Genomic DNA, 11266 nt, shown 5'->3' on the forward strand with positions numbered 1-11266 from the left:
GATCACGAATCTTTAGTGGCAGGTACATTTGAAGGTATGTAGATATTTGTGTTTGGATTTGTTAACTACCGAGCGGGCGCGCCTGATATTTTTACACGACCGGGCGCGTGGCGTACTTTGTCCACGATAGATGCATTTATATGATAACTCTCGATTATAGTTAGAATTTATCTTTTTTTGTAGAAATTCGTTCAGGCTAGTACATTTATAGGTGATATTGGTATAAAGGGCACACAGATGGTAGAGGTGGTACACCCTCGGTCGTGCGGCGTACTTAATACGTCACGGGTGTCGGGTCTTGCCGATCTGAAAACATTTTTCTACAATAATTTGTACAGTAAAACTTCGATTTTACGCACTTCGATTTTACATCAAGTCTCGTTTTTACGCAGCGACACTCAAGTCCGGCCGGAAAGCATAGGGAATTGCAATGGTGAAACTTCGATTTTACATCTTTTCTTGATTTTACGCAGTTTTTCGATTTTGCGCAGCATAACCCCATCCCCAAAGAGGCCGCTAATCTTGATTTTACGCAGTTGTCTTTCGACTTGTTTTGAAAATTCCGACTGGAGCAATATGAAGTTAGGTTATTTATTCGTCTCAATGAGTTGCAAAAATGAATACATAAACGGTTGAAATGGCGTCGCGCTGTGTGCGTGAAACTAAAAACATCGCGAATCTAATAATTGCTTCCTCGTGCGCCCTCTCAGCAATAGTTCAGGCTCCGAACGAATATTTACGAACTCGAATATCGCTCTTAGTTCAAATTTGCCGTAGAAGGATATCGAAGCCTAAAACATACGGCAATCGACGTGTATGCGTAACTACTTTTGATTAAGACAGATGATCGCCGGAGATATTAGCATTTTCACCTTTCGTTTATTATTCGGCTTATTGATCGACGCTGTTTATAACATATTTATTGTAATTACAGTAGATGGCCGTTAATCCGGAATTATGAGCTACGGAATATCTATCCCTCACGGAAGGTTTTGTAGAATTTTGCCGGCGCAATGTTTTCCGTCGCCCCAGCGAAATATAACGGCGAAATGAGTCGTTAAAAATCCTCCCGTACCAAAATTTTGGCTTCCAAGGTAATCCAAAAAAGATAGTCGAACTTCTAGTATGTAGGTAAGTCGATGGTGATTCAACATGATGGTAAAGGCAGCATGCGTTGTTTCATTCCGCGGGCTAACCCCACATCTGCGGGACGAATGGAGGCGAGGGAAAGTTGCTTGCGCGGCGCACTTATCAGAACTGACTCAACTTGTATCTCATTGTCAGTGGGTTTTAGTGAAACATGATCGGAACTTTATAGCTATTATCTTAACTCCGCTAGGTGGCAAGCGTTTATTTCTAACTGAACGGGAGTTAATGCCCTCGGAGAATAACTCACGTCGTCAATCGTCTTGTAATCATTAAAGTCAAATTCAAGACGGGAGTGATATGGCAGTCCCTTTAAACTCAGGAATGGCTTAGCACCATTAAATCGAAATACAAAAAGTGTCCGGTGTTGTTATCAGATATGGGGAAGCAAAATATTACGTGAAGATGAGTCGCACGGCTTGTAAGTCGAAGGTCCCGGCGCTAAATTCGCGGAAGAATGCCGACAGAGAAGCTATACCCGGTAGATTCAATCTACTAATGCTAAAATTTCATTGGAAAATGCTTTTTTAATGCGTAAAAATTATAGAGGGAAAATTGTTCCGGACTATTAATCATTTTTTTATTCGTCACTGGCGGCATGACGGTAGTTGCGCGGTTATTTAAATGGCTCACTTAAAAAATGTGATCCAAACACCGGAAAAATCTAAATTTCAGAATATCCCGGGTCCTGAGTGCTCCATATTATCTATGGTATGATATTTGAAAGGAGGTAACCGACAGCTGGGGTCATTAGCGCCATAAAGTAAGGGCTGGGGGATAGGAACCTTATGTTGGCATTAGCCAGGTTGTAATGATAGGCTTCAAATGGACCAGGACTTAACGTCCCATCTGATGGACAGAGTGGTGCACTGGAAGTGCCCTCCACATTACCCTCAAATAGGGATAGGACCATCTCTGATAAGTTTCTGCTACTGCCAGGACTTGAACCCAGGCCCACAGGGTGTAAAGCTTTTGTGATGTATTAGCAAAATTTTGCTCCCTGTTAATGGGGTTAATTTGGATGACTATCCTCATATATCTCATTTCTTCAATCTCCAATCTTTGTTTGTCTGCAGGTTGTCAAACAGATTTCTTGAAAACTGCTTTTAATGAGAATATTTTCGAAAATTAGCTTCTCTGCAAGCATTTAGTATCACCATTCCGAAATTTCTCCTGGGTAACAGAAGTAATCTTAGTGCCAGAAATGCTAGCAATTCAACCATGTTGTTCAACCATGGGAAAAATTGTTCAGGAATGCAACGCTGTTTCTCTTAAGGTAACACGTCGTCTGTGGTATTGCTTGTGAGTAAATCAGATTATTAGGCTTCATTTTCTTGCCCTCAAATGACTAATTGAATCCAAGAAACATATCTGACGTGATTGAAAAATATTTCATGCTCTTTTACCTACAACCTCCCATATGAGATTTTTTCTGGTTCCGGATCTGGCTTAAATCAGAGCTATACAAAAGTGTATGACTAAGCCTTCTAAAAATAACGAGCAAGAGTTATCCTGAAAACTATACTCCTCCTCAATACCAACACTTGATTTTACACACTTTGATTTTACACAGTGCCCATATTTCGGTCCCTCCAACTGCGTAAAATCAAAGTTTTACTGTACTTAAAAAAATCACGCTGCAGATAGTGAAAATTACATTGTATGAATACACGAGACCATTCAAGAAAAGCGAAGCACGATGTACACGGTATTTATAATAAATACGTATATAGTTAACCGTATACGCTATTTTATTTATCTAATTCTAATAATTTCATGTTTGTCTACTATTCCATGAAACCCTCCCGAAAATATTTCCTGGCTATGGCCTTGAGGTTGCCTGTAATGATTTGGAGTCATTGGCGGATCCAGAGGGGGGCACGTGCCCCCCCTCCCCTCATGACCCTCAAAAATATGAAAGATTAATACGGTCCCATTATCATGCGTTTGTTTTGTATTACGAGGTATCCTTGTGACCTCCTCCCCAAGAAAGAAATCCTGGATCCGCCCCTGTTTGGAGTTAATTAGAACTGTATCATGCTCTCCAGCACTTATAAGCCTATAGGCAGCTTGGGATTCCGACCTCGAGATAGCCTACGACCGAATTTCAAAAAACGTCACGCAAATGTTGGTGCTATTTTTTGGCACATTGCCTCAACTTTCAATTGCTATAGTATCGAAAGTAATGACGAAACGACCAATTATTTGATTAAGAATACCCTTCGATTTATATTTCAATGTGTTCGAAAAATTGGCGAGGAGAAAAACCTGGTTTATCGTAAACTTAGACCATATAAGCGAGTAGACCCACCGTTCGGGCGGAACGCTGTTGCCAACATCGCACAGTGGGAAAGTGAGGGGGATAAGGGAGCATGACGTCACGGCTGGGAATGCAGACGATATACTGTATATGTGCTTGAGATATTATAACGCTCATCCGCTGCAAAGTCGCTGAAAAGTGAAGATATTGAGCATGCAAAATGATTATAGACTTAAAAAAGTTATTTTTGCGATGAACTAAGGCATCTTAGAGCCTTGACTGTGTGCAAAATGTTACATAAATCAAGATTAAGCAAGAAGCGATTGTATTAAATACATTGATTAAGACTGTCATATGTAAACATGTGCGTACCCAGCAATGGGCAGGGGCGGGCAGCTGCCCCCCTAGAAGCAAAAATTCTTAAGTATAATCTACTGAATTGAAACGAAAGTATTCAACAAAATAACATTCAAATTCGATATTTGAGTTTGAGAAATCTGCTATTCGACCCATCTCTAATAGTAACGCAAGAAATATACGACTTTACGTTTCTTGACCAGGGAGACAAATGATGGAATTGTCTATCAGAGATTTTTCTATGCCAACAAATGAATGCCATAAATGTATTTCTGGCACCTTGCCCCTTGGGAGCTGGTACATACCTCTGCCCCTCCTCATACATTACGTCTCTTTGTGGCAATCGAAAAAAAACCAATGCCCCCAGGAGAGTTTTAAACCAGGAAAGAAGGGAGCCCAAATAACCTCGGAGTCCTAGATAATGTGGAGTCCCTGCTGAGATGGTCTCTTGGGACTCAGTCCAGCAGTCATGCTAAGGAGAGAACCTAGCCCTCCCGAAAAGGTTAAATTCTCCCAATAAATCAGCTTTATTTCATCATGAAATTCATTTGTTACTCATTTATATTTACTTCATTTGCGGAACCTTACATAGCCAATATTAATGGAAGCTAGATTTTATGATTTAAATACTGGTTTCTTTGAATATGTGGAACGAATTGGAATAGTGATGAAGTAACTATGAGTTGAATAATTTTAAAAGAAGTAATTTATATTATTTCTTCTTAATTTGAAGCGATTCCATCGTGCCTAGCTGTCATGTCGTGTAAATTTTACTCTATTTATGTTAATATGATTTATCATGTTATGTATCATCTTTCTTTACAATTATAATATCGGTACACACTTATGCCTCTTTGGAAAAGTAAGAGAGTATTTGGCCGCCTCTCTCCTCCTCCCTGGGTTCCTCACTCTCTCCCAAGGCTCAGCCAGGAGCGAGGAGATGCAGCAGTGAGTTCATTTAGCTGAGGGAGAAGCTTCAGATATGCTCAATGGAAGATTTTGAAGCTGTCTCTCTCTCTCTCTCTCATGCAATCACTCTCCTTCTACTGAATGTAAAAAGTGGCCGTGTAGTGTAGACTCGGAGGCAGAAATTTGCTTGGGATAGTTGGTGCTTTTTTGGTAAGGGCTTAGCCTATACTGATATTTCTCGATGACAATTATGTACTTTCAAATCAATGAATGAAATGCAAGTTTGATAAAATTTCCTATGTCATTCCCATCCCCCTGTCAGCCTGGGATCAATAGATAAAAGGTCTTTGAGCTGTACTTGGGTGATATAGGGGTCCTTCTTTTGCACAGAAAAGAAGAATAAAACAATCTCCCTTCAATGCATTGGGGGAGAAAATATTGATATCTTTTTTTTTAGCTATACCATACAACCAATGGAATTGATAAAGAAAATATGACTGATATTGATTAGCATGTAAATGCAAGTCCATCAATCCATTCACATCATTGTCTACTCTGGCAAAACAATAGATGACTAATCTGAAAAATTTTCCTACTCATAAATTAATGTTGATGTAAGCACAAAATATTTTACTAGTAATATGTGCTTTAATTAATAATTTTCTCCAGGAATAAGAGCAAACACACACCAATCCTAGAGATATTTGTCAATAAATTCAATGCCAAGTTTAGGGTCTATAGGGATTATTTCGTGCAAAATAACTACGCCTTATGTAACAATGAACAACTATCAATTTATTACGTCAGCAATACAATTGAGTTGCACTGAGAGAATCGGCGAATCGAGAAGAATCGAACCGAGAGAATCGGCCGCTGTTTCAGTCCAGTTCCGCGCTACGGCAGGCAGGTCTCACTCGCGTGGGCTCAGGGATGCTACTCCCGGAGAAGGGTGCCAAATCCCCAGGGTTCCATTACCCTGCCGGCGCCAAGGGTCCTTCACCTGTCTCCCTCCAGGCGGTGCTGTCTTTCATGGTGGCGTAAATGATTTGAACGCTACACCTAGCACATGGAAACCACAATTAGACATGGGACTATATTCGGAGAAATACAGTACTAAAATTTTTGAACCTCTTTTCTGACCAAAAAACTAATTACCATTCAATCATGGACACTTTCAAATAATATCTAGCAATAAGACTTCATACCTGCTTCTCCATCTTTCACATTTCAGACCTAAGTATTCAATTTATTCAGAAAGGAATGAAGTACGTACCACCATAAATTGAATCATATTCTCAGGAGCCATGTGCCAGTAACAGTTCCGTGTAAGTAATACTTAGGTGTAGGTAGTATGTTGCTATAGGTAGTATGTCATGTTTCTTTTTAAAAGAGAAAATAATTTTGAATTCAATTCTTTCAGCACAGTTAGCAAGAAATTAACACTTTATGTGCGGATGACATATATATATATGTCACGAGGGCTTTTCCACTCAGGCGGATGACATAAATGTATGTCTTCGGGAGTTCGTTTTTCCACTGGTCACTAGGGCGCTCCGAGCGTGCCTAGCGTTACTTTTTCATCCTCCTGCAGTTAGGGAGTGACATTACACCATTGCGGAAGTGTCCGTTTCTAGTTCTACGTGTTCCTTCATTTTTAGTGTTTTTTTGTTTACTTTAGTGCTATTTTTGGAACAATTTGGCAGGTTGGGATTTTTCTTTTCATAACCTTCACCTATTCTACATTATTCTTATCATAAATATCATCATCATGTCTTACATATGGATTATTTTTTTAAATTTGTTGTTTTACCTTCATTTTTAATTTATTCATATTTATGTGGTATCACAAAAATTATGATTAGACTAACTTTTTTATTAAATATATTTATCCCTGTTCCATACTCACTACATTATAAAAAAATGATCTTAGTGCGGTGCTTCAGTTAATTATGATATATTTGAATTTCTTTTTCTAGGAACTTTTTTTATTATTGCAAAATACGTTTATCCTGGGTGATTTTTTTTGGGTCTTTTTCCTACTTTTACGGCATATTTTCTCATTCGTTTCTCTAGGTCAATTACCAATCCTCAATTCATTTCGATTTTATTTCATTTTATGAGTTATTCAAACGTGTTGGGGTTAGTTGCAGATTTTCTTCCTTTTCATAAAAAGATAACATATTAATTGCGTATGCAACACTGCATTACATTATGTACATACATTATTGGTCTGTATTTTTTACTCGTTTATTTGTTTCCTTAGCTTTGTAAACGAAATTGCGGAAATGAATAGATAAGCTCAGAGGTATTTTAAGCATTATGGAATTTAACCATTATTTATTCCCTTTAAATAGTATTTTTATCTTATTTTTTAATTTATTCATATCTTATGTGCAACCACAAAAATTATGATCAGACTTAGTTTTTGTGAATAACGTGTATTCCCGTCTCAAAACTCACTATTTTATTCCAAAATGTTTCCATGCGGTCCATAAGGTCGTATTTTATACTTTATTGATAATTTTTAAAATAATTATTGTAAATTACGTTTTTTTTTACATATTTTGGTTTTTTTTCCTAATTTTACGGCATATTTCCTCAGTCATTGCTCCACATCAATTACTTATCCTCTGTTCATTATGGTGTTTTCATTTTGTAGGTCATTAATACATTCTAGTGTTAAGTACAGATACAGTCTTTACTTTCATAAAAACTAACATATTCAACACTCACATATGCAACACTCCATTACACAAATAGTACTATTTTGCTGGATAATTTTTAAGGCTCAAGGTTGGAGTCCCTCCCTACCAGCGGCACTCCCAGAGATTATTTCAACTTGCAAATGATATTTTCTTTGGAATAATCCTCTCATAGACGGAGAAAAATGCAGAAAGCATTTTCATCCGAAATCCTTCACCAAGGTCCTTCACTAAGGGCAGGGGCGGATCCAGGATTTTTTTCTGGGAGGGGCACAAGCAAGGCCTTATCCAGGATTTTGTTCTGGGTGGGGCACAAGGATACCTCGTAATACAAAACGAACGCAATGATAATGGGACCGTATTAAAAATCATGCATATTTTTGAGGGTCTGGGGGGGGCACGTGCCCCAGTGCCCCCCCCCTGGATCCGCCTATGACTAAGGGCATAATGGATTGGAAGCCATTGGACAGGGAGAACTGGAAACTTGGCTGGGCCTTCTTCTCCACATGGGCGCAATTAGGGTTAATACGATTTCTAACGATTGGAGGTCAGAATTAGTGCGAGTACCGATTTTCGGGAGAAAATGTGCCGTGATAGGTTTTTAGGAATGATGCAGGCTCTTCATTTCTCCGCTAACCGTGAAGGCATCCGTAGGACAGTGACTACGATTTGCCTAGAATGTGAAGGTCAACCAGGGCTCTGTCTAAGGCCTTGCTTTCAAATACATCATAAAAATTTGTGAGAATTTTTATTGAAATGTTTCAATGTTGCAATAACTCTGAGGTAACATAGATTTGCTTTGATAAAAAAAGATGTTTCTTCCATAAATATATATTTTTCTTGCCGTTCATTGTGTGTTCTACTTCTGTGACTCGTAAAAATTAAATCTACGGCCGTCGAAACAAAAAAATACACGTAAAACCTAATTCCAAGATATTTTCGTCATTAACCTATGGAATCAATGGTAGAAGAGGTATTATAAACGGAAATATGAAAAGTTCACACCTTCATACAAGGAAAATTGCATGTGTGTAATGTGGGTTGCGTAAATTGTCAATTACTGGTGACGGGTGGCATACATGTATGTCATTAACGTTTTTTACAAATTGTGAGAAATAGAAACAAAAAAAATTGCAAATTCTGTTGTATTACTTCCAAGACCACCGTTATGAAGGAAAATCACCCATCCGTCACTGGAGGTTTCGGCAAAAATATCATCCGCATTGAATGTGTTAAATGTATCATTACAGAAAATATGCACATGTAGTCTGATGTACTACAAGGAAATGAGAAGGCATTAGGTATGAACAGCAAAAAAAATGATTATGATAACCAAGTGAAAGAGAAGTAAAAGGCTTGATATGTTTTATCTCTGTATACAGTAGAGAATGTATTACTTGGGTCAATGAATAAAGATTAGGTATCTGTTTTTGAATAATATTAAGTTCAGAGAATTGACTCTTAATGGACAGTACACATTACTTAATTAATGTTTGGCATGGAAATCATCTCACATTAAGAGTTGACCATGTTTTGGTTGAATATAGTCAAGTCCACCCCTGAATGATAATAAAAGATGATGTGCTTGAATTTCGGATAAAATCACTACTTTACAAAAAATAACATAGAACAACTTGAACTGGATGAAAATTATAAGTACCACTCATATCCAGGGCTGATAAACCACCACAAACAATCTTTTTCTGTGCCAGACTGGAGCCTGGGTCGAAGACTTCTTGCAACTCATCACCATCTCCTTTATTTTCATTGGGAAAAAGTGACAATACCATTCACAGAAGACATTCTTGCTTGATGCACTGATGTATGCACACTGCACAGACAATCATTCATTGATTCAGGCATCGAATATGTACTTCCAACTGATTCACAGGCGTAAATGGATCATTCTTCTGAGTTTCTGTCATTCTACAAGAAAATGAAATGGAGAAATAAGATCTCTCTCACTTTCTATGACTAATACAATTTGAACACGGGCGTACCCAGCAAAGGGCAGGGTGGGGCAGCTCCCCACCCCCCCCTTCCACTTAGAAACAAGAGTCGCAGAAGTCTTTGAGCAAAATCAGTGCTGAACTGAAACAAAAGCATTCAACAAATTTTCTTTAAACCCACGAAAAATGATATACATATATGTATTAGTTTAAGATGTGTTACTAAAATAAAGCTATTTTTTCAAGGAAATAGTCTCATAAATCCTATTTCTGCTCCCCCCTCAGACCTTGGCTTGCACCCCCTCCCCCTAGAACACGGCTTGTCCCCCCCTAGTAATGATTCTGGGTACGCCCTTGAATTTGAATGTACCTGAACAAATGAAAACAAGATTTTAATGAATATTTTACAATAGTACTTCTACTAAACAGATTATTTGCAACCAAAAATTGTGTCAAATGGTAATTAACAAAAAAGGATTAACAAATACATATCAAAAAACAAATGATAGTCAAAAAGATCTCGCCATGATCTTAGAGTAAAGAGAAGGGAGAGCCTTGAAAGTGAGCAAAGATTATATCATACCTATTACTCTATACAAATTATTTTCATTATATAAAATAAAGTTTAACCTTGGACTTTTATTTTGAAATTTGTCCGTTTTATTTGATTTTCACACTCACCCCTTTGCTTATCCTCATTTCTCAAAAGACTTCTTTGCTTCAACATGTTTACATTCCATGGTCCAACATCCTCATCCACCACACTATCCAGGGTTGGTATGGCCGGGTCGGCTGATCGGTGTCAGCCAATGGCCCCTTAGCTTATGGGCCCATCACAATGCTCGAGTCTATTGTGAAGCGTACATGAATGGCGTTATAGAAAACTCAGATTACTTAAACATAAGATTTTTTTGCAATTACAAAATTCTAGGTGTTCATTAGTTGCTTTATTTATGAAATAATGACAAAAATTATATAAAAAACAAATTAAGGTGCCAGAAGATAAAAGAGAACGTGATGCTTTTTTGAAAGGGTTATTCAAAAGGTTATTTTAGAGGTTTAGTTTAGATTTGAGTGCAGTTTAAAGGAAATTATACTCTTAATAGATACCCAGACGGCACAGAATCCTCCGTATCTAATTCGTATGTAGATAGTATCCATTGACGAAAAGTGACGGAGCGGTAGTATGCATACGAATTAGATACGGAGGATTCTGTGCCGTCTGGGTAATAAAACCATAGTAAGGTTTTAATTTTTATTAGCAGTGGAATTTTCACTTTTAGTGCTACTTTCTTTGTTTCCTTGTTGTGTGTATTTATTATTCCTTTTACCAATTTTCTACTGATGCCATAAATATCCGACAGTACGTTTCTTTACCCAGGAGATGAGCGCCAGAAATATTCAATGGAGAATTTCCTACTCATTTCCTATACCAGATAATGACACAATTTCTCAATAAATTCCTCATTAATCTACCCAAACCTACTCCTGTCTTTTCTTATCTACCCATCCTTCCTTTGCTCTTAAATATTCTTAATGATTTCTTCAGCAATCCACAGTTTCCTTATCCTATGCCTTTCCATCTTTTTGGAAAAGGGTATTTGAAGGGTTATTATATAGGTTTCTTTTATATTTCAGTGCAGCTTTAAGGAAACAATTTCAATTAGTTACACATCATTGGAAGGTTAATATAAATTCTAAAACATTGCCTTCTAACAAGCATATTTTGGAAAATTTAAATATATATCTACATAATCCCTTGTGAGTTAACGCAATTGCGTGCAGCAAGGGATGAGTATTCAACAGTCATGCAACAGCAGGTTGCACTTGGATGCTTTCATGCACATTAGGGTGGTCCTTATTTTAAAAGTTTTCGAATTTATTTTGGGATGCCCCCCCTCCCAGTTTTATCCCATTTTGTGAGAAAACAAAACATGAAAATT

General features: G+C 37.7%; 1 long non-coding RNA gene across 1 annotated transcript in view; it reads right to left on the bottom strand.

Moving 5' to 3' along the window:
- Window positions 1-10135: 10135 nt before the first annotated feature.
- The window catches only part of LOC124165196, a 4025-nt gene continuing 2894 nt past the window's right edge, over window positions 10136-11266 (bottom strand). The window contains exon 3 of the long non-coding RNA XR_006866166.1: window positions 10136-10171. This is a non-coding gene — a long non-coding RNA (uncharacterized LOC124165196). The remainder of the gene's footprint in view (window positions 10172-11266) is intronic.

The sequence above is a fragment of the Ischnura elegans genome, chromosome 9 (assembly GCF_921293095.1).
Source record: "Ischnura elegans chromosome 9, ioIscEleg1.1, whole genome shotgun sequence".
NCBI classification, from domain to species: Eukaryota; Metazoa; Arthropoda; class Insecta; order Odonata; family Coenagrionidae; genus Ischnura; species Ischnura elegans.